At 43.6% G+C, this 20,769-nt stretch overlaps 1 protein-coding gene across 9 annotated transcripts in view; it reads right to left on the bottom strand.

Annotated features, from left to right (window-relative positions):
- MARCHF8 (membrane associated ring-CH-type finger 8) overlaps window positions 1-9,783 on the bottom strand; it is a 98,531-nt gene extending 88,748 nt beyond the window's left edge. For 3 of the 9 annotated variants that reach the window (XM_041127173.1, XM_041127176.1, XM_041127174.1), the window contains exon 1: window positions 9,611-9,780. The gene's annotated coding sequence lies outside the window, so the exon portion shown is untranslated. Of the gene's footprint in view, window positions 1-9,610 lie in introns of all 9 variants that reach the window. The other 6 variants (XM_041127172.1, XM_041127175.1, XM_041127178.1 and 3 more) reach the window with 6 other exon arrangements.
- Between the last annotated feature and the right edge of the window lie 10,986 nt (window positions 9,784-20,769).

Below are 20,769 nucleotides of genomic sequence, written 5' to 3'. Positions count from 1 at the left end.
GTGCTGCTTCTGTAGCAAAGCCAGGAAGCTGTCTTACAATGCTCAACCAATGCTACCTAACAGCTTCAAGCAGGAAACAACGTAACACACATATAAATGTTTGTTTGTGTGTTCATGGAATGTTTTTTTTGGGGTGGGCATGTTTTTTTAAAGAAAAAAAAAAATTCTCTAGGAAGAAGATGCCCACCAAGGAGGGCATCTTCTCTGCCTGAAAAAAAAGCATTGCTTGCAAAACTGCACCCTACGGCATTTAGCTGGGGCAAAGACTCAGCATGAATCCAGTGCGAAGTTGGTACCATCACCCTTACAGCACCTGGTCTTCCCCCAAAATTCCCTTCCCAAACACTGACACTGCCCAGACTTTCCTGACTGGCAAAACAGAGATATCACTTCAGTCTCTGATCTTGTCCTATCTGCAGGTTATGAATTAGAATACTTCTCTAATTAGAGATCAACTGTGGAATTAGAAGGTGGATTATTTTTAGCAATCGTCCGACTGAGCCGGAGCTGCAGTCAGTTGTAAGTCACTGCTTTTTCTAAGACTACATTTTACACACCAACTTCCAATGCAACATTTAGTATCTCTTCAAAAGCTATAATCTATCAGTCATCTTTGCAGGGAAGAGAGGAAAAAGGAAGCAGCTACCATACAGCCAAGAAGAGACTTCTTAAGATCTTCAGGTTTCTCACTCAAAGCCTAGAAAGAATGGCAAGGGAAGATGAAGAGGTCTGGAAAGGCACAGCCGCCTTCACACACCACTGGTGAAGACACTTACAAGCTCAAGTAACCCATCCCTCTGACAGCTGTCATGTTGGAGCGGCATCTTTTATAGGAGTCGTAGAAGGCCCAGCGACAGCACACTGTACTGTTTTATTGCTCACCAGGTTAAAGCACGACTTAGCCTCCCAGTGATTTTCTTCTTTTTTGGCACATTCCAATAAAGGAAGAAGAAAAGGCCCACGGAAGAAAGACTCGGCTCAGAAACTTGCCAACTCTCCTTGACTCGCAGGGCTTGCTGGAGACTGAGAATAAATAGCATCTCAGAAAAGCAGGTCTATGTTACAGTATGTCCATGTTATGGGCCTCGGTGGGATGCGCTGTATACAGTCAAGCTGCTTTCCACTCCCCATCTCCTGCTGACAAGAATTACTTTCAGACTTGAAACCCAACAGTTTCGTCATCTTATTAAATTCCCTGTTCCTGGCTCAGATGTCTCTCATATGCATTAGTTAGATTACATCAACCACGAAGACCTGTCCATGAGCCACAGAGGATACAGCTCAAAGGAGGCCAGTCTGAGGGCTCAGTTTCTCCTCCCTTATTCACAGAAGCAGCAATGCAAACTGTGTGACAAAGCATAAGTATATGCTTTGTGGGGTCATGTGGAAAGGGAGATAATACCAAAGCACCAAGATGCAACTGGCAAACATACCTTCCCTGAGCAGAGCACCTACCCTGAAGCAGAACCTTCCCTGCAGCTTCCTCCCACAACCCCTGCACCAGGCACAGCCAGTAAAGAAAGGCTAAGCCAAACCCATGCAGCTCTTACAAACCAAAGAGCCTAAATACAGCAGCTATGGAGCACTTGAAAAGGCAGCTGACAAGCAGCCAACCAGTATGCTAACCAGCAGGATGCCTGCAGGGCATCACAGCCCTACTGAGTCTGTGCAAGTCACCTGTAGTACCGCACAGCGAGAACACGCCACCTGAAAAAACCTCCCAGTGGGCATTCAAAGATGGATAAGACAGATTGAACACATGTCCCAGCTGACACGTAGAGCTCAAGTACACAGAGAAAGCAAACAACCATAACAAATGTCTAACAGACACAACGGAAGATCACAGCCAAGAATAAAATGCATGATGTATCTAATTCACTTTCTATATAAGGAACTGATCCTGACTCAGCTTCCTTGCTCTCAAGTAGCTGGACGACACAATGCTATGCTTGCTTCTTGCCAGGGTATCACTAACAAAGGAAAGTGAGTGAGAAATCTTATCTTGAATGAAACGTGTTCAACAGCAACTGAGCTGGGATCCTTGCCTTGTGGTTGGAGAAGTTGATATCAGCACCACTAGTGAATAAAAGTCTAGGCCTGGGTAGATACAAGCGCCTCAGGGTCCCAAAAATACCAAATGCTTACCATGGGAGACTCCGATCCTGGGAAGAAGAAAACCACCAAAAGACAACAAAGTATACATCAGACTTACCCTGCTGCATTTGGCATGTAGGTATGTAGAGGAGATGCTTCCACACTTCACTGTGTGCATCTCAGATGCAGCCTTACTGAGCAGGGGTAAAAAGCAAGGAGCACTTAGGCAACACTGGTACAAGGCACAGGGCTCTGGCAGGGTCATCTCCTGCTACTTTGAACATACAACTTTGAAGCCGCAGTTCTAATCTATCACTTGAACATTGCCTTGCTAGAAACAAAGCCACACATTTAATTTAAGAAAGTAATCAGATGGATCAGGAAAGGTCAAAGAGGAATAATTTTGAACCTCTTGCCATTTGGAAAATACAACAGAGTTGCAAATCCCACCTTCTCAGTGGTTTGTCTGGAAAACATCACAGTGCAGTTCTCCTACAGTCCCGTTCTCCTACAGTCCCAGGAAGGCACAGAAAAAGAATCTCATCTCTAAAAGGCCTTGGGAGCTGCAGAGCTCCGCAGGTGCACCAGAGCAGGACTCTTTCTCACACACCTGTCAAAGCATGTAGCAGCTTGTACAGAACAACATGGAGACCTTCCAAGCCTTGCAACTTTGTGATGAAAGCAAGGTGGGAATATTTCTGCAACATTTGAAAGACTTAACTCTAGTGGTCTCAGTCAGAAGTTATCCTCCCCTGTCAGGTCTGACCCTAGGACGAAGGGTACAAAATAGCTGAACATCGCTGTCACAAGAATCACAGAATCAAAATACACAACTCCTGCAAAGGAACTGCTAAAAGGCCATATATAGAGTTTTCATGCCCAAAAGCAATGAGACATTTCAAGGCTACAGTGTTAACACACTGCATAAGAACACTGATGCATTTAGAAGGCTGAAATTTGATCTCATTTTTATTGCCTTCTGCTTTGTTATTCCAAGAGCAAAGATAAAATCCCCTTCCATCTTTTAATCAAAGATGCTACTCTTTTTTGTTAACTCCCAAGATCAAGCCAGGCTGACAAGACTCCTGTAATTTTACAAGGGAATCTCTCCTCCCTCCACCCCCTTATGTTATCAAACATCAATTTTGTGAAGAGTCTGCTGCACTGTGTCAGCTCTAATTTAGTAACAATACTTAACTTTTTCCCCTAGGCTCTCAGAAGGCTTTGCAATGGAAGAAGGCCATCCCATGGGCAGAAGGATTAGCACAGTCTGATATCCCACAGTTTGGTATCCTGTGGTTGCAGGCTTCATAAGGACCACTCACCCACGTGAACTATCTTGTGTCTAAAAAAGTGCTATCTCCACAGGCTTCAGCTCAGGGTGAGGCTGCAGCTCTAGGTCATGACATTGGAATTTACATTCCCTTCTTCCTGTGACGACTCAAGTTCCAGTAAATGTTTTACATTTAGCCAACAGGTTCAGAAGTTACTTGCAGTGTGATTGTGTAAGCCCACTTCCCCTTGGAAAGCAGGCTAAAAAATATTTTTTTAAAAATACAAGAACCTTACAAAAAAAATAATGCAGATGACAACTGAGTTGCAGGAAACTAAGGTACACAGAGGTGAAGTAGCTTAAACCAGAAAATAAAGGCCAGAAGCAGGAACAAGACTCAGATTTCCTGTCTCTCACAACAAACCTTTAGCTGCAGGTGAACTTCCTCTTCTTTTTAGAGCTAAGCAGATTTTTTTTTTTTTCTCTTTGCAACAAGACAGCATTTAGTTCAGCATGCATTTATGCTGTTTGGTATAAGAAAACCCTCTCATCTAGAGATCATTTGCAATGTCAAAGACCAGCAGCTCCTCTGCAAGTCTTCAGTCTACTTGTCTGTTACATATGATAAGCACGCACGTATACACACACATTTTATAGAAGCAGGTTCAATGGAAATGGGTGGTCAAGGATTGTGCTAGAGAAAAAAAACCTGACAACTGTCCTTTCTAGTCCTGGCACTTCCAGTTCAGATTTGGCAGGCAAGCTCTAGGATGAAAATGACCCTGAAAGCTATGATGACAATAATCACATTTAAACGGACAACATTTTAGATGCAGAACTACAAGGGAAACTCACTTCATTTACCAGAAAGGAATGAAAAAACAAAGCCTACTGTTAACTTCAGAAAGAGCCAGATTGCTCCCATGTGTATTTTCCCCTCTGTCATCACCTACAGTAAACTATCACCTAGTGCTCTTCACATTGTTCTGGTATGTCGGACTTCACCAGGCTTATTAAGAACAGAAAAGCCACTGCCAACTTTCACTTTCTATCTACTGTAGCAGAGTTCATCATGCTGTTAAGTGCAAGTCCCTTAACAGTGGTTTGCTGAAGGAGGCCATGGGAAACAGGCGAGAAGGGGACAAAACCACACTCAGATAGGGCAAGAGGAGGCATTTGCAAGAATTTCTTGCTATAATGTGGCCCGTGTTATGAAAGCATGGCAGAGCCCTATATTGCATCACTCCCTGTATTTCAATCCATCAGACTTCCCATAAATATATATATAAACACACAGAAAAAAAAAAAATATATATACACACACAGAAATATGCCACATTTTTCCATTAGCCTTCCTCTTCTGACTGATGCATTCGTAGTTACAAGAGATTATAACAAGGATTGTAGTGAATCACCCTCAATAGCACACTGCGCTTTTACAACTAGAAATAGAGGGATCAGAGAGATTAATCCTCTGTCCTGGATGACATGAGGAGCCAGTGACAGTGAAAGCAAATATAAATAGGCAGAGAAGGCTCTTTGTCTTGCTACAGCCCCCTTTGGTTTCGAAGGAGGCTCTTCCACCAAGAGATGCCTTAAGAGGTCATTATGAATGAAATTAAACAAAGGCATCCCTTTTGTAAGTGCTGCAGTAACTGGGAGAGGAGGAGCTCCCACTAATAATCCCCATGACATCACCTTCCCTCTGCCAGGAAGGTAAAGTCCAGGCTTGGCCCCACTGCTAAAAGAAGCACTTAAGGTAGCAAGATTTGACCGAATACTTCCTCAGTATTTAATTGGTGCTATAGGGCAGGTTGTACACAGCAAGTCTGTTGCTTCCTGTTCAGTTAATACTACTCAAATGATCCTCTACAGGCAAAATTCACCCAAAAGTCATGTCTAGAAGTCAGTAATCTTTGGGGCTAGGTGTCACGGCAATATATAGACCCCCACTGCTGTCCCTGTGCAAATTCTTGTGTAACAAGAAAGCAGAACTTTGGTGACAAGAACAAGAGCACATCCACCCCTCCTGAAGCTGCACCGATGGCACAGAGTTATTAGCAGCAAGTCAGTCTGAGTGACAAATTATTCTGGTCATTAGAATCAGCAGATCAGACCCAGGGGAAGCCTATCTGTTTATTAAGAAGTGGGTTTTTTTCCTACAGATGCTTGTCCTTGCAGGCTCAGTACACACAATAAAGAGGAACTGAAAGGCCTTTTAAAAATAAAGTACATTTGAGGGGAAGGGAGTCACCATGGATTTGTATGCTTTTTTAAAAATTAGCAACTTTGTGTTTAACCTTGTGCCCATTTTTTTTTTCCCTTTTTCTTCTTTTTTGGTTTGTCACCCTAGAACCTTTTGCCTTTCTTTTCTTCCCCTCTGTCTTATCCAACTCACCCTTTGATTCAAAGAGAAACGTTTCTCATCCTGTGTCCAAGGACATGACAGAAGTCAAGCTACCTGCTCAGGGAAGAACAGCTGGGAATATTTTTATTGCTTGTAATGAACCTCTTATCCCCAATGGTGTGTAAACACATGATCTTACTAAAGCTGCAGCCAAACTGAGGGACAAACTCACCCTTAGTGGTTTTCAGTCACCTGTTAAATGACATTCCTAAATCCAATGCCTGTTTTTCCAAGGAGAAACTCTGGCACAGTTGCTCATGACCAGCCTCACCTGCAGATTGGACTGGTGATGTGTATTCTGTCCTCCTGATGCCGTTTGAAAGACACACAGAAGCTTTAATGGGCAGACATCAAGGCATACCTGACCAATACATAGGATTTACCTTCCCCAAAATATACAATATTTATATTCTATATTGATTCTGGCCACACATTCTGCAAGGTTTACAACTGGGATCCTTAAATGAGTCTCCAGGGATAAAGTCCTCACCTACTAGTTGACTTGATTTCATCAAACTATGGAAAATCTCAACCACAGTTTCTAGAATCTTTTAGTATTTTCCACCTGTTAGACATACACCTGGCATCAAAATTTCCAACGCTGTTTTTAGTCAAGTTCAATCAACTATGACATTCTGCCTAGTCTCTGGTTAAATTCAAGATGTGCTACCAAGCTCCCCTACTTGCCTGCAGGTATCAAAGGTGACCTTGAGAGAGGCACCAAACCCAATAACCAGCTGGGCACATAATAAAGGCCAGCCTTCCCCATGGTCCCTGGGGAAAGAAATTGCAAGCACTTAGAAACTGCTGATGGCTGAGATATCTCTTGCTGTTTGTGAACTGTCTGGTGATGAGTTACATTTAAGAATAACACAGCTCTTAAAGTGTATCTTTAATTGCAAAAAGACTGTGCTTCCAAGGGCTCTTGTCCATTTACCTACCCCAGAACCAATAAACATGATGTAATCTGTTATTTGGCTTTTTAATGCTTCACATGAATGTGGTTAGATACCTTGACAAAAGACCCACAAAAATATTGTGGGAAGCAGTGAAAAGGAATCTGTTTTGGAAATGATGAGTTCTTTGGACAAGTGTTTTTTTCAGTAAAAGCCAGACAACAGAACTAGTAAAACTGGCCCTAACTTAGTGAAGAGGGTTTCAAGGACATGGAGCTGTGAAACTTCACAATGAACAAAGCCCACCCAGCAAGTTTAATGCCAGCTCTGCTATGCCAAAGCAACCAAAGCAAGCTGCCACCAGATCTTTGCAGTCAACACACAAGTCAGCAAAACAGGAGTCACATTAAACCCTGCACGAGTTCTGTCTCACTATGGAAATTAATACAGCGAATTAGATGTGTGGTTTACGTGGTTCACTCAGTTCCTGCAGCAGCTAGCACTAGATGCTCCAGAGAAAGAACTGCAGCAGGCAGTAACTGCGTAGCTTGTTCCTCAGGAAGATTTCCCCTCTAATACTTTATGTCCTAGAGGTGAAGTTTTTCCCAGACGTGAAGTTTTCCATTCTTTATAGCCTTCTACAGCTTCACTATTCACTATTTGTCTGCCACATGCAAACACAGTCCAAGCACAATGACATCCAGGGTTCCTGCAAGCTCCTTCTTTCAAAGCCTGTTCATTTTTTAAAGTAGCCCAGCTACAGCCTCTTACAGAATACTAGTTAGACACTTCTACAGGATCAAGAGTTCCTTATATTTTCAGGGGAAGGAGGAAGGGAGGACCAGAGCAAAACAAAACAAAAAGTAAAAACAAATAAATAAATAAATAAATAGGACACTCCACTCCTGTTTTCATTTTTCCTGGCAAATGGCCATGCTCACTCTATTCTTCACCATTTCTGAAGCTAGCTATCAGTCAGTCACATTAGGCCTGACTGCTTCTGAGGTGTATGGCAAGGAAGACCCATAGCAGGAGACTCTTTTTTCTTAGGCAGCAGAGTCAATTCAGGACTTGTAAGAACCACCTACCGCTCCTTACTTGAGCAGCATTACTACTGGGAGCTGCCATACTCCTACAATGATCTGCCTCCCCCACCAATACAGCGTTTGGAAGAGCAATAAGGAAATCAGGCTGACAAAAGAAGAGACTTCGGTACATTGCCCAAAGTACGTGTGACAGCCTCAGTAGCTTGGAAGATTGAGTCCTTTCACCCTTGAACATGGGAGAGTTGCTTGTCCAAAAGGTTAGACTTAAAATAACAGAAGTTTAAAAAAAAAAACCAAACCAAAACCCAAGAAACACCTCATCCTGAAAATATAGAAAGTTCATCCAGTGTGTTGAATTAATGTATCCTCATAACACTTAAGACTGGGCAAAAGCAGCCAGGGAACAGATGGATTTTCTAGCACTGGAATCGTAACTGCCTCATCTGGACACCTCCACCAATTCTGGCCACATATCCATACACCAAGGCACGAAAAAGGTTGCAGCCTTTCTTCCAATGTGACACCTCAAAACAGAAAATCGCTTCTTTTCAACTAATTTACCTCTATAAGCAAAACTGCTGACTAGGGCTGGCTGAAAGCCAGATTAAAAAAACCAAAGCAACAACAACAAACCCCAACACCACCACAACAAAAAATTCACAATTCACTAAATATTTGAGTTCATAAAGCCACATGAAGTCCCCAGCAAAGGGACAGTTGTTCAGACTTCAGTAGTCCTATCAGTTTCAGCAACTGTAGCAGGATCAATGAAGTCCCCAGCGAAGGGACAGTTGTTCAGACTTCTGTAGTCCTATCAGTTTCAGCAACCGTAGCAGGATCAAATCCTGGGGAATGTCTGCCTCACTTTCTCCAAGCAGCTACAGGGTTGCTGAGGGGAGTCTGGCACCAAACGGTTTGGGCCACAGCTGAGAAGCTGCCCAACACCCCTCAGCAGGTATTATCCTGGGTGCTGGGGCATACCCTCGAGCCAGGACCCTCGACACTTCCAGCAATCCTGGTCCAGAGGCAGACTTCGCAGAATGCTGCATCAGTGGAAATTCATCAGCATTGATAGGTTTCAAAGAAAACATCTTAAGGTTGGTAAATAAGCATTTTTCAAAGCAAACTTCTTTCCTCTGAAGATTTTTGACTAGAGCTGTTACTAGATCAACCTCAGCCTCATCTGACACTACTCCAGAACTAATTTCAGCAGCAAAAGTTCATGGAGAGTGCTGCTGCTTCAGCTGAAGTGTTATTATCAGACCAGCTCTCCTCTTCCACCCCCATCTTCCTTCCAAGATCTCTTTCCACCTTCACTCAAGTTCTACCTAAATCGTCCCTTCTATATTTATGCTGCTGGGTTATTTCACAAATTCGCTATGCTTAGAAGCATACAAGACCTTTGCCAATGGCAGAGCCTGAGCTGCATGCCCTCTTGCACCGCAGTTTGAAACAAACTGCTTTGGCATTGACACGCTATAATTCTAGCTTTGCTTGCACTTCCAGCGTACTAAAAGAGGAAAAGTTAAAGTGTTACAGTTCAGAACAACCTGAGCATTACTCTCTCTGCCAACTAGCTCCAGGAAGCATGAAGGAATTCAGACTATTTCAGTCTGCCGTGAAAACTTCACGATTTGTTACGAACACGTTGTGACCAGCACATCTTGCGTGCAGTTTTCTCTCCGGTGTATCTTCGTTCAACATCACTAACTGAATGCAAATTCGGGTCCTCCTCCTCCTCCAAACCGGAGACCTAGTGCAAACAGTGCCTCTCCCACCCACCTGATCCGCTCTCGGTGTCTCCTAAGCAATACTAATACTCCCAGCGCCAAGGCGCACACGGACGAGCCAAGGCTGAGCAGACAAAGGCGACGGAGGTAGGAAAGCCTCTTACCGGCGACTTAGGTGCCGCGTCCTCAGCTCCGACAGAGGAACAGCCCTCAACTCTCCGAGCGGAGCCTCCGCACCGGCCAACGACGGGAGGCTCCGCCGCAGCCTCCGCCCCACGGGCCGGCGGAGCCGACCGCCGCGCCGCGCCGCGCTCCCTCCTCCCCCGGCCGACACGCCACGCCACGGCGGCCGGTCCCACGGGAGGCAGCCGCGGGCCACGGCCACGCCGCCCCCGCACAGCTGCCTGTTGCTCGCTGCCGGCACCGACCGGCTTCCAGGAGGCGCCTCACCTGCGGGCGGGCGGTCCCGCCGCCGCCGCCGGACCCGGAGGGGCGAGGCGGTGCCCGCCGGGGCGGGCCGAGTGGCGGCCGCAGGGCAGCGACCCCCAGGGCAGGCGGCCCCTGCGCCGGCCGAGCGGCACGGCGGGCAGCCCGCCCCGGGCTACCCCCGCGGCCCGGCCTCGCTCCCCGCGGCGGCGGCGGCCCCGGCCTCCCCGCGCCGGAGGGGCGGCGGCCCCGGCTCGGCCCCCGCCGAGGAAGCGGCGGCGGCGGCTCCCCACGGCCAGGGCGGCGGCCGAGCCTACCTTGGTGCCCCGCACAGGGCCCGGGCCGGCGGCTCCTCTTCCGGCTGCGGCGGCTGCTGCTGCCCATGCCCGGGGCCGGGAGGCGGCGGGCCGTGGCGCTGGCGGGCCGGGGGGGGCGCTGGGAGGCTCCTGCGGGGCCGGGGTACCCCCGGCTCTCTCGCCCGGCTCCTGTTTACCGCTGCTCCCCGGCCGGCCGGGCTGCCTGTCAGCGCGCCGCCCCGCCCCGGCCCGCCCCCGCCGCCATGGCCCGGAGGAGGACGGGGAAGCGAGGCGGCCGCGCCGCCTCCGGGACGCGGCTGCCCGCGGCGGGGCAGGGTCCGGCCGCCTCCCGGTTACGCTGTCCTCCGCGCCCGGGACGCGCGGGGGCGGAGGGGCATTCCCCCAGCCCAGGTCCTGCGGGCACCTTCCACCCGAAACACGCCGCGCGGGGCCGGGAGGGCGTCTGGCACCTGCGCGAGCGGGGAGGCCGGGGCCGGGCAGGGGCGGCGGCCGACCGGGAACCGAAGGGTGAAAAGCGGCCGCCAAGCGAGTGGTCTGTGGCCGTCCTGAGCTTTGCCCTCACCCTCACCTCCTCCTGCCACGGGTCGTGACGCTCACGTCACGGCCGAGGCGAAAAGGGCTTGCTCTTCCGCAGCATTGGAGGAAAATAGCTAAACTAACTTCCTAAGGTGCCGTTTAACTTTTTTAACCTTTATGGATGCTGTAGGCCTGAAGAGGGCTTATAGCCACCTTCGTAACGTGTTTTGTATTAGTTATTCACCTGCGTGTTTTGATTTATCAGCAGGTTATGTAAACAAAAAGGTTTCAGAACTGAAGGGACGCTAATGAAGTCTGCCCCAGAGCTACATCTGGGTGCCATACTCTCCGTTGCTATTTTATACTTCCATTTTGCAAGTAGCACACTTGACTCATTTCTTCCTGAAGAGGAATCTCCTGAGATACGCTGGAATAGGCAAACTATGCTATGGAGGTGAATTATACAGGGAAAAAAAACAAAGCGGGAGTTTTACGAGAAAATGCCAAGGGAGAGGTTTCCTCTGTCCAGACATGGTATCTATCCCCCTTGGGAATAAGCAGAAAAAGAACAGGAAGACAGGCAGCCTCGCTGAACCGTTTCTGTCAGTGCAGCACAGACAAGAAAGCAGATGCTATTAAGAGAAAAACCAGAGAGAAAACAAGGAGAGCTCCTGACTTGACATGCAAGTTCATTCACTAAACCTAGACGAAGTTTTTCATCTCCCGAGTCTGCACTTTTTCACATCAATAATTTACAGGACTCCAGGGAGATCACATTTACCCTCAGACAACAGTGAGAAAAGCATGAAATGAGTAAGGTAACCCCTTTTGATGCAGAATACAGCCACCCCCTACAGAAAAATTACATGTTACAATAGGTTTTCAGAGCACAGAGAAGCTGAGCTGAAATTCTGTCATTACATTTCAGAGTGAGGATGCAGCACACCCATCTAGCAAAGGTGGGAGAAGCACCACCCACAGAGCACACGGTGTGTCTTCCCGGGTAGAGAAAGGTGCATCTACATCTCCTATTTAGTCCTATGTAGACTGAAGTTAAAAAACAGATACTCTAGATTGTATCCCCTTATAAGATAGGGTATGGTAACGTGCATATGTGATGATAATCATGTCCTCTTGATAGGCAGTGTATCGTAATGCTGGCTTGTAAGAGGATCAGTTTCCATCCTAAGCTGTACTGCTGGCTTACCTTGAGGCCACAGGGATATCTCAGAGGAGACTGTTCTCTTCCTTCATACTCTCAGTCCGTTTTGTTGTGGTTTTTTTGTTTTTTTTAAATAATTTTTCAGGCTAGGATTGTATCCCACTGTGGGAACAGCATAGCTCACCACCCAGTACTGTGTGCCTGACTAAGAAAGAGGCCTGTAGACGCAGCTAGAATAGAAGCAGAAATTACACAGAAATACAGGTGCACAGAGGGCAGATTTTCCAGGCAAACTAGAATAACTAATGATTAAGCCTGAAATGAAAGACACTGCAATAAGCCACCAGTACAACACCCTTAATTCTCAAGGGGAGCAAAGTGCCTAAATTCCTTTGCAGATCTAAGCCTTCCCTGTGTTTTGCAATTATTACTCCAGTCTCTATGCTTCCCCAGAAAGCTTGTCAAGTATTTTAACACGTGTTGCTGTTCTTCAGTTAAAAGTCTCAGCAACCACCTCCTGGACACAGGACTGCAGAGCTAGAACTAAAGCCTCAACGCTGAAGAGTAAGCACTACTGTGGAACATTCTCACTGCATGCCTCACAGCCCCCAGCAGAAAATGCAAACCTAAGCCTTTGCAAATGTTCCTCCCCCAAATTTGCAGCTAATTAAAAAAAAATAGTGAAAAAAGAATAAACTTAAGCTAAAGGCCATTAGTCAAATGGAAATCTTAAAATTCTTCTAGCTAGCATTGCTGTTCACTATCTGAGTAGGAGATGCAAGGCTTAAAAAAAAAATATTACAGGAACAGAGTATCTCCACTTTGCTAATTGGATACCTCTGGCTCACTGTTAAGGGAAAACCGTAGTTGGGGAATATATGCCTAGGAATGCACATCATGCTTAGATGAAGATACTGATGGGTCCACAGAAAGAGCTGCCCCAATGGTCTGCACACAGGATCTGGACTGCGAGCATACACGTGGCCTTTGTAAATAGTTGCCATCAACAGTGGCAACTATTATTTAAACTGTGTTTAAAGTCACAATAGGAGAAATACCTCTGTGCCCAGGAGACTCCAATTCTCTCTAGAAGCAGCACAGATCTAGTGCATGGTTATTAAGACTATGCTTTTCAGAAACACTTTTACTCCTTTTAACAGGAAGACCTGAAAAGTTCAGGCAGAAACCCCAAATAGTAAAAACTACTGTACAACTGTGCCCTCTTTTTTTGTCTTTAGTTATGACAATATATACAGTAGTTATGTGGAAAAGCATAATCCGTTTTTTCCCAGCTAATTAAAAATTATCTTTTTATTCTACAGTATCAGTCTGAGCACCTGCATGTTTCCATAGCAACTCCACAATAGTTTAGGGGATTTCTTTAGAATTCCAGTGAGGTTTGGGTCTCCAAAGTTATTTAAGATTTTCTGGGGAAAATATGTTTCCAAATATAAATTCGGATTACTGCTACCATATGTTTAATGAGCTACACTAGTCTCCTATGTTATCATCTTAAGAAATTGTAACACTTCCTTGCAGTTTTTTGTACAAAACCATGCAATATTATATCACTGTAATTAGAACAGCCATTATAGACTCAGGGCTGGAAGCATCCCCAGAAGTTTTGCAAGGGATCAGACTTATATGGGGGGCTGATGGGAGACTGTAAATCCCCAAAATCCACGCCCCCAAAAGACTCCTTGCAAAGAATAGGTAGGTGTAAGTGCCTTCATGCACACAAATACATACATGCTCATTCATTTCACATGCATTTATGTGAACCTGTGGCTATTGATTTAAAATGTAGAGAAACACACCTATTAGACTGGATAACAACTACTAAAAGAAAAGAATGTAAGCCTGATGACTAGGAAGCTTTAAATTCAGACATACGCAGGCATGTGCTCGCACATGCAAACATGACATGCATACAGACAGGACAGGATGCGCTCCCCAAAGCTTTTTCTTTGCTAGTTCTTCTCCAAGTCAGCTCAGTTCCTTTACTTCTTTCCACCTGCATATCCCGAGCTGGGCGTTCCCCCATCTGTTCACTCTCTTCTATGCACACTGCTGGCAGAGATGAGGGAAATTTCTCCAAAAGTTCTCTCATGACCCCTAGTTTTACTGAAGGCAAGCCCAGGCTTCACTCCTTCGTGCACTGTTGCTCTGCTCTTTTCTGCCTGTGCTAGGTGAGTAAAATAGATTCTAGTAAGACAAGGAAAAAGAGCAGCATTAGAGGAAAGTGGAAGGAACTGATGTGAATTCAAGTAGAAAGATGGAAGGAAATACAAGTAAAGTTTACATCCTTCCTGCCTGTTTTCCATTCATACAAGGATGACTTTAGCTTCTGAAAGGGAAAAGAAAGAAAACAACTTACCTCTGCAAGATCTGGAATTCCTGAAAACCTGTTATCAACGTGCTTCACACGGCATTGTTTTTAAGGCTGCTCTACAGGATAGGTGGGAGCACTTTTTGCCATTCTCTCCCTTAGAACAGCAAGAAAACTAGATGCATCTTTCTTGCCAATTTTAGGAGGAAAATTATTTGCTGAGATTGTTTCAAGAATACAGAAAGTTGATTTCCTAATTCCCTGAAGAACAGGAAAGAGGCAACTACCACTCCCTTTCTTTGCCAGCTCAGAACATCAATATTATAACCAGGAATGCTCAGATATGTGATGACTGAAAGATGCTCACTGTCTGAAAACTGCATTCTGCTACAGTACATGCAACAGCTTAGAACTGAATGAAAGAAATTAGATGATGCATGAGAATTGCATGGCAGGCACCTGAAAGATGCTACAATACTGAACACGCGCTGTACAGTGTTAAAGCACTGACCCTTTGTTTGCGAGGTGAGAAGGAAGTAAGTCCAGAAGTGAGGCTACTCATCAAATACATACATGCAACATATCCAAAGAGCTGCAGCCACTGTAAAATGAACCATTTTTCTTTCTCATATCATTTATCTTTGTGAGGCCCATTTTCAGTGACTTGCAAGCAGTGACCCAGCAGAATATACTGTTCAAAGTCTGTTTAAGGAAGCAGCTTTTACCAGAAAAGCACCAGATTTCAAAGCTTGTATCACCTTTACTAAACAGAGCTCCAAGTAGGTGATTTGCAGACATCTTAACAAGTGTATTTGTATTAAAGTGCCTGAAATTTATCAAACTTTCTTCAGCTTCAGATGCAGGATATAAATTAGCACTGCAGTAAATACATTTTACTAAAACCTGGCCTTTGAAAATCACTAGGATGAGATCATTTGAAACCCATCTCTGAAACAGAGCGGCATCAGCCATTAAAGTCTCACTTGGAAAGCAACAGAAGGAAAAAGCATTCCTGCCTGCAAACCAGATTGCAACCTTTCTCCCAGTACAGTGATGTAAGACCCTTGTACATTGTGGATTCAGCAGACAATGACTGTAGCCAGCCCGACGTGCAGCAGGTTTAATTTTGCATGGTGCGTGACAAACAGGCATATGACTACACACCCCAGCAGACTTCAGCAACTCTTCACAGTCTTGTGAGGGTGCCTTTGAAGGCTGACAAGATTGGATACAGCTTTGAATCTGTCTCAGAGCAGATAAGCTTCTGCAGTCATAAAGCCTAACCCAGGCCTCATAAATACTATCTTCTGTAGAGGTGTTAATAGGGATTTTCTCACTGAGCCTCAAAACTAAGGAAAAGGTTGGCAAATGCAACAAACTGACCTTTTAAGGTAATTTCTCTAGACAAAACTAGTTGTCTAGGTATGGGTGAACTGGCTCTAGGGAAATCCAATCAACAATGTTAAGGTGTCACACTTAATTAAGGCTTATAGCACTGCAAGTCATTTAGTATCCAGATAAAAGAAAGGAAAAGTCTGTACCTTAGTCCCTTCTTTGTACTCCAGTAAATTTAATGCTTATTCGAGGCAGAATATGCACTACTAGGAAAAAAGTGAAGCTCAGTGACAAGTGATGCATCTCCAGAGGTCAGGTGGTACTGCAGCTGGGACTACAGCTCACTATTTTCTTCCCCTACTTTACAAAAAAAAAAAAAAAAAAAAAGTTTCCTCTTCTACTGATCTGAGCTTGGAAAAGGGACCTGACTGGTGTGCTGTACTTCCAGGATTGTTATGCAGACCATTGAGAAGTGTACAGAAAGTTATATTAACTTACTCCTCCCAAACCCAAATATGCAGAGGAGGAAAGACATTTTCTGAGCCTACCTCTTAGCAGTCAATATTTCAGCTTTGGCTTTCCCCACTGCAATAAATAGATTGCATGCATCCAACATGCAGATGTGGTGAAGGCGTAATAATAGGCAGCCTGTCTCTGTGTAACAAAACCCACACATTATCTTCCTTATAAGCACAGCTATTGTGCTGAACTTAGCCAGTGTTCCCCTTACAGAGCTTTCCTACTTTTTCTCCTCATACCCTTAACTAATGCTATTTATATCCTGTCCAGAGTACAGACAGATTAATAATACTAAGCATTTCTATAGGACCTCCCTTGGAAGAACCCTGGGCATATTTCACCAGATATTATTTTAATCACAGTTTTAGAGGCTTCCGTTGTAACAGTACTTTGAGCAGCTTAAAGCTAAATATACAAGACAGGAAAATGGGAACCAGGGAACTGAAGAAGACAGAACGATCTCTGAAAGTATACTGCAAAATTAGAGGAGATTCAGAGGACAGCAAGCATAATTAAGGCTCTAGAATAGCAAAGACAGTGAATTGCTACCATAAAAAAAGATGAGTAAGAGGAGATGTGATACAAACACAGAACATACTGAATGTTCAAGAGACACTTCTCCCTTTCTCGTAACACTAGACCAAATAAATTTCAATTAAAAAATGGTAGGAAATTCAAAACTACAGTGAAAGAAAATGCTTTTCACATGACACATAAATAGAAATAAGTGAGACTGTGAATCTGTCAAGATTCAAAAATAGTTTTAAGACCTTTACAGGCCTCCAAATTAATATCATACTGTATACTGAGACAGCAAGCTCTTCACAATTCAGACCAGTCATTAGCATAGGCAGTAAGATCCAGTGTTGAAAACAGGTTCCTGCAAACTCGGTTACAGAAGAATTCTTGCACCTTCTTCTGAAGTGTCCGTTACCTCCTATTCTCAGAGACTGATGCTAGACTGGATAGATCTCAAGCTAATCCAATCTATTTTGATGAGTCCTACATTTCCCCTACAACAAACTACCTATGATCACTGGCAAGACAGACAATGCTAAGAAGAAATCCTGTCACTCAACTCTCAGTCTCAAGACCATGTTTAAAACCAAAGATATTTCATTATACATCTGTGTTGTAACTTTGCACCAGCCAGTACAGGTTTTTAGCAAACCACTACCATATCCCAAATATGGCCCATTACAGGCAACAGTTCCAGCACTTGACATTAAGTACAAATTAGATCCATGCAAAATAAATTCAACTCTACTGTTCAAACAACATGAGTTCAAGTAAAATAAAAAGACTGTCTGCACATTAAGTTTATGGACAAAAAAGGGACAGAAAAAACATAATTGTTCAAATTTTTTAAAATTCATATTCATTTGTTAAAAAAACCAAACAAAACCACAGAGAAAGAAGAGAGAGTGTTTTGAAACCCCTGATTTTTCCTTTTGGAAAGTTTCAGTGTTTTTATTTCCAACTCATTAACCCTCTTAATCATATGCCATGTAAATCATACTATTTTCGTGATTAGGTATTGTTTTGAATTTCTGATGCTGGGCAGAACACCTAATTTCAGCAATAATTCACCATCCAGATGCGATTAGAATACATAATCCTTATGTAGCTATATATACAGACACTATATATATGATATATAGTAATCAGCCCTACTGAAGATTGGATTAAAAAGGATTGAAAGCAGCCTTAAAGTGTCGGTTAGGAATAAATTTCAGTTGCTGAAGACCAGTAAAGCTTCTTGAATTGCAAGGTCAGAAAGGACAAGTAGTAAGTAGCGGTCAGTTTGTTTGAGCAGTTACTGGTGTACACACCTCACACACCACTGAATTTATTCTTTCATATCCTCACCCTGTATCCATAAGAAAAAGAAAGCAATATTTGTCATTCTACAGTATGAAATTATAGGGACAGGTAATATTTTTACTGCATATATAGCATCCAGCATAACTTAGCTAGCAGACACCTCTGAAATTCATACTTGAAGGGTTAGTGGGGAGGAATAGAGGAGGGCTCTTTATTCTGCAATATGTTAAGATTACCTAATAGTTTACATCATAAAACCCAGCATACAATCGTATCTTTTTGAAGCACTCCTCCATTCCTTTCAAAGTTTTTTGAAAAACTTCAGAATTAGGAAAAGGGAAGCAACATACTCTATTGCTGACCTCCTCAGATCTGTTCAGCATGGGCTGAATAAGGTTCATAAAGAAATAACCAGAGTTTTCCTTATCTATGGTTTTCTTTGCAAATCTCATTATTGGACAAAACCAGAACTTTTGCCATTCTTAAATGCCTCCGCTGCCCCCTGGTGCCTCTTCTCTGCAGCTTCACACACAGAAGGCTAATACCTCAACAAATTCTCTGCCACAAAGTCCCTATGTAGGAGAAAAGTTACACACAAACTATTGGACCACACTTCTAGATGCAGTTCTTCTGTGGACTGAAGCTTACAACAATTTCTTAAAAGGATCTGATTACTAGGCAAGCCTCATTCCAGCAAGATACTGCAGAACAAACAAAACCTATCTCTTACACTGAACACTGCCAGCAGAAATTGCTCCAAATTAGCCAGAGTACCGATGGACTGCACTGAAGACTTACAGTAAGCTGAGAAACAGCTGTCTTCCTCTTTTATGCAAACTTCTGTAGATATGCTATTAAATTGCTATTTATACAAGGTTTTTTTTTTCTTTTTTTCTAAAGAACTGTTAATAGGAAAGACAAAACAATGACCTGAGCTAAATACTTTCCAAGAAATGCCATACGCAATGGCCATAAAAGAACATAGAGCAAAAAATTACATAGTTGCACTGACAAGAAACCCAAACATACTGGCTTATATATGGACTTACTGATAAAAAAGATGAAGGAGACCAAGACTGACACACAAAAGAGCTGAAAACACAAAGTCTCCCAGACACTGAATGTGTCTGTGTGCAGTAGGGAGAACAAATGGCTGGAATAAGCAGAACCTAAGCTACAGACAGAGATTCACATACTGGTAGGGCAAGACACACATTGGATTCTGCAGTTTTCTTAAATGGTGCATTCCTGTTGACACATTTGATGGCTTTGAAACAACTATCTTTGAGTCCTTCTAATAAGATGTAGCCAGTTTCTCTTGGGACCACTAGCTACAATTGGGGTTTTTATTTGTGAAATTAGTTAGCTGCAGGAAAGAACTTAGGTCAAGGAGTTGATCCACATGTGGTTAGATTACATGGTTTCAGCTTTTGAGAGAGAAATATACAGAAAATCTGGCACATCATTCTTGAAAGACTGGAAAGGTTTTGAAGTACAACTTGTTCTTTAACCACACAACTGTCTTAGTGAAACTCTTATCAGATGGAAGGATTCATCAGGAAAAATCCTATGGGATCTCAGAAAGTCTGAAGAGCTGAAGTAGAGGACCCCTGCTTTAACCTATGGCTATCAAATTTAGTAGAAAGGGAGTGGTGGATTTCCCTCAAGAGGAAAAATAAGGCAAGCATCCACCCTACTGTAAACAAAGCAATGGAGGAGGACAAAGAGCAGCTTGCTGAAATACTTTGCTCAAGAAGGCTACCTGATAAATAAGGGAATCCACGTCTCACTGATTAGGAAATAAAGACAGGCTAGGAATATAAAATAGGTCAAAACCAGCAATAGCCTAAGCATCATTAGAAATACATAGTTATGTCCCCATTTTGTCCGTTTGACTGGTTTATCCCAAATCCGCTCTCAGACTGGGGTCTCCACTGACACCTCGTGGCCTTTGTGTAACATATCATGGTTGAAACACAACCCTCCTTATCTTTTCAAGCAATTGCTCTTTTCTGGCAAAAGGGGTAGAAAAGCATTTCTGATTAATTAAAGCGTTTTGCTTGCAAAACCTTCGATTTATATATTTGCTCAGTGTGTGTAGGGAAAAGGAGGATAAAAAGCAATATTGTGAAAAGGAATGTCCCTTTACCTGTGCACAGATACGATTGTAACATTCAATGGTACACATAAGTAACCTTAGAAACATCAAATATAAACTAGGAACTGAAACCAGCTAAAGAGAACAGGAGACTGTTTTAGCAAACTTCTGCTGAGAAAGTGAATAATTACAGTTCTACATCTTAAAAATCAAAAGTTACTGTCCACAATATCCCAATGGCTCTAAACACACCTGCTTCACAAGAAACAGCTGAAGTTCATCTTTCATATTGAGCACATCTGATATGTTTGGGCAATCATCTTTAAAAAGGACAATAACTACAGGAAGGAAATTATCTTTTTTCATTGTTTTCCACCCAACACTCCAACCATTACAAACATTGCAAAACTACCCCAAACTAAAATCAAAGAACTACAGTAATGAGAAGCAGCACAGGCTCATACAACTGTCCGATAGATTCACATGGCTTTCCTAGTGACATGAATGTCCTCACGTGAGCAACTGTGGTTCAGTGCTCACACAGATACCAGAGAAAGTGTCAAATGCATTTCAAGATGAACCCGATTTACATAAAAATTGGAAAAACATGACCCAACACAAAAGCTGCAGGTGGAAGCAACTCCTAATGGGCACAAGCAACTCCAAACCCACAGTTTATATCCACAAGATGGTGCCCCATTATAAACATTGGAAGTACTTGAAAAGAAACCAAAGCGTCTAATTCATGATATGTAAAAAAGCTAGAAAGATTTCATTTTTGTAATATAAAGCATTAA

The sequence above is a fragment of the Aquila chrysaetos genome, chromosome 11, assembly GCF_900496995.4.
Source record: "Aquila chrysaetos chrysaetos chromosome 11, bAquChr1.4, whole genome shotgun sequence".
NCBI classification, from domain to species: Eukaryota; Metazoa; Chordata; class Aves; order Accipitriformes; family Accipitridae; genus Aquila; species Aquila chrysaetos.
Note: the sequence above shows the minus strand (reverse complement) of the source record. Positions and strands in the feature narration are given on the sequence as shown.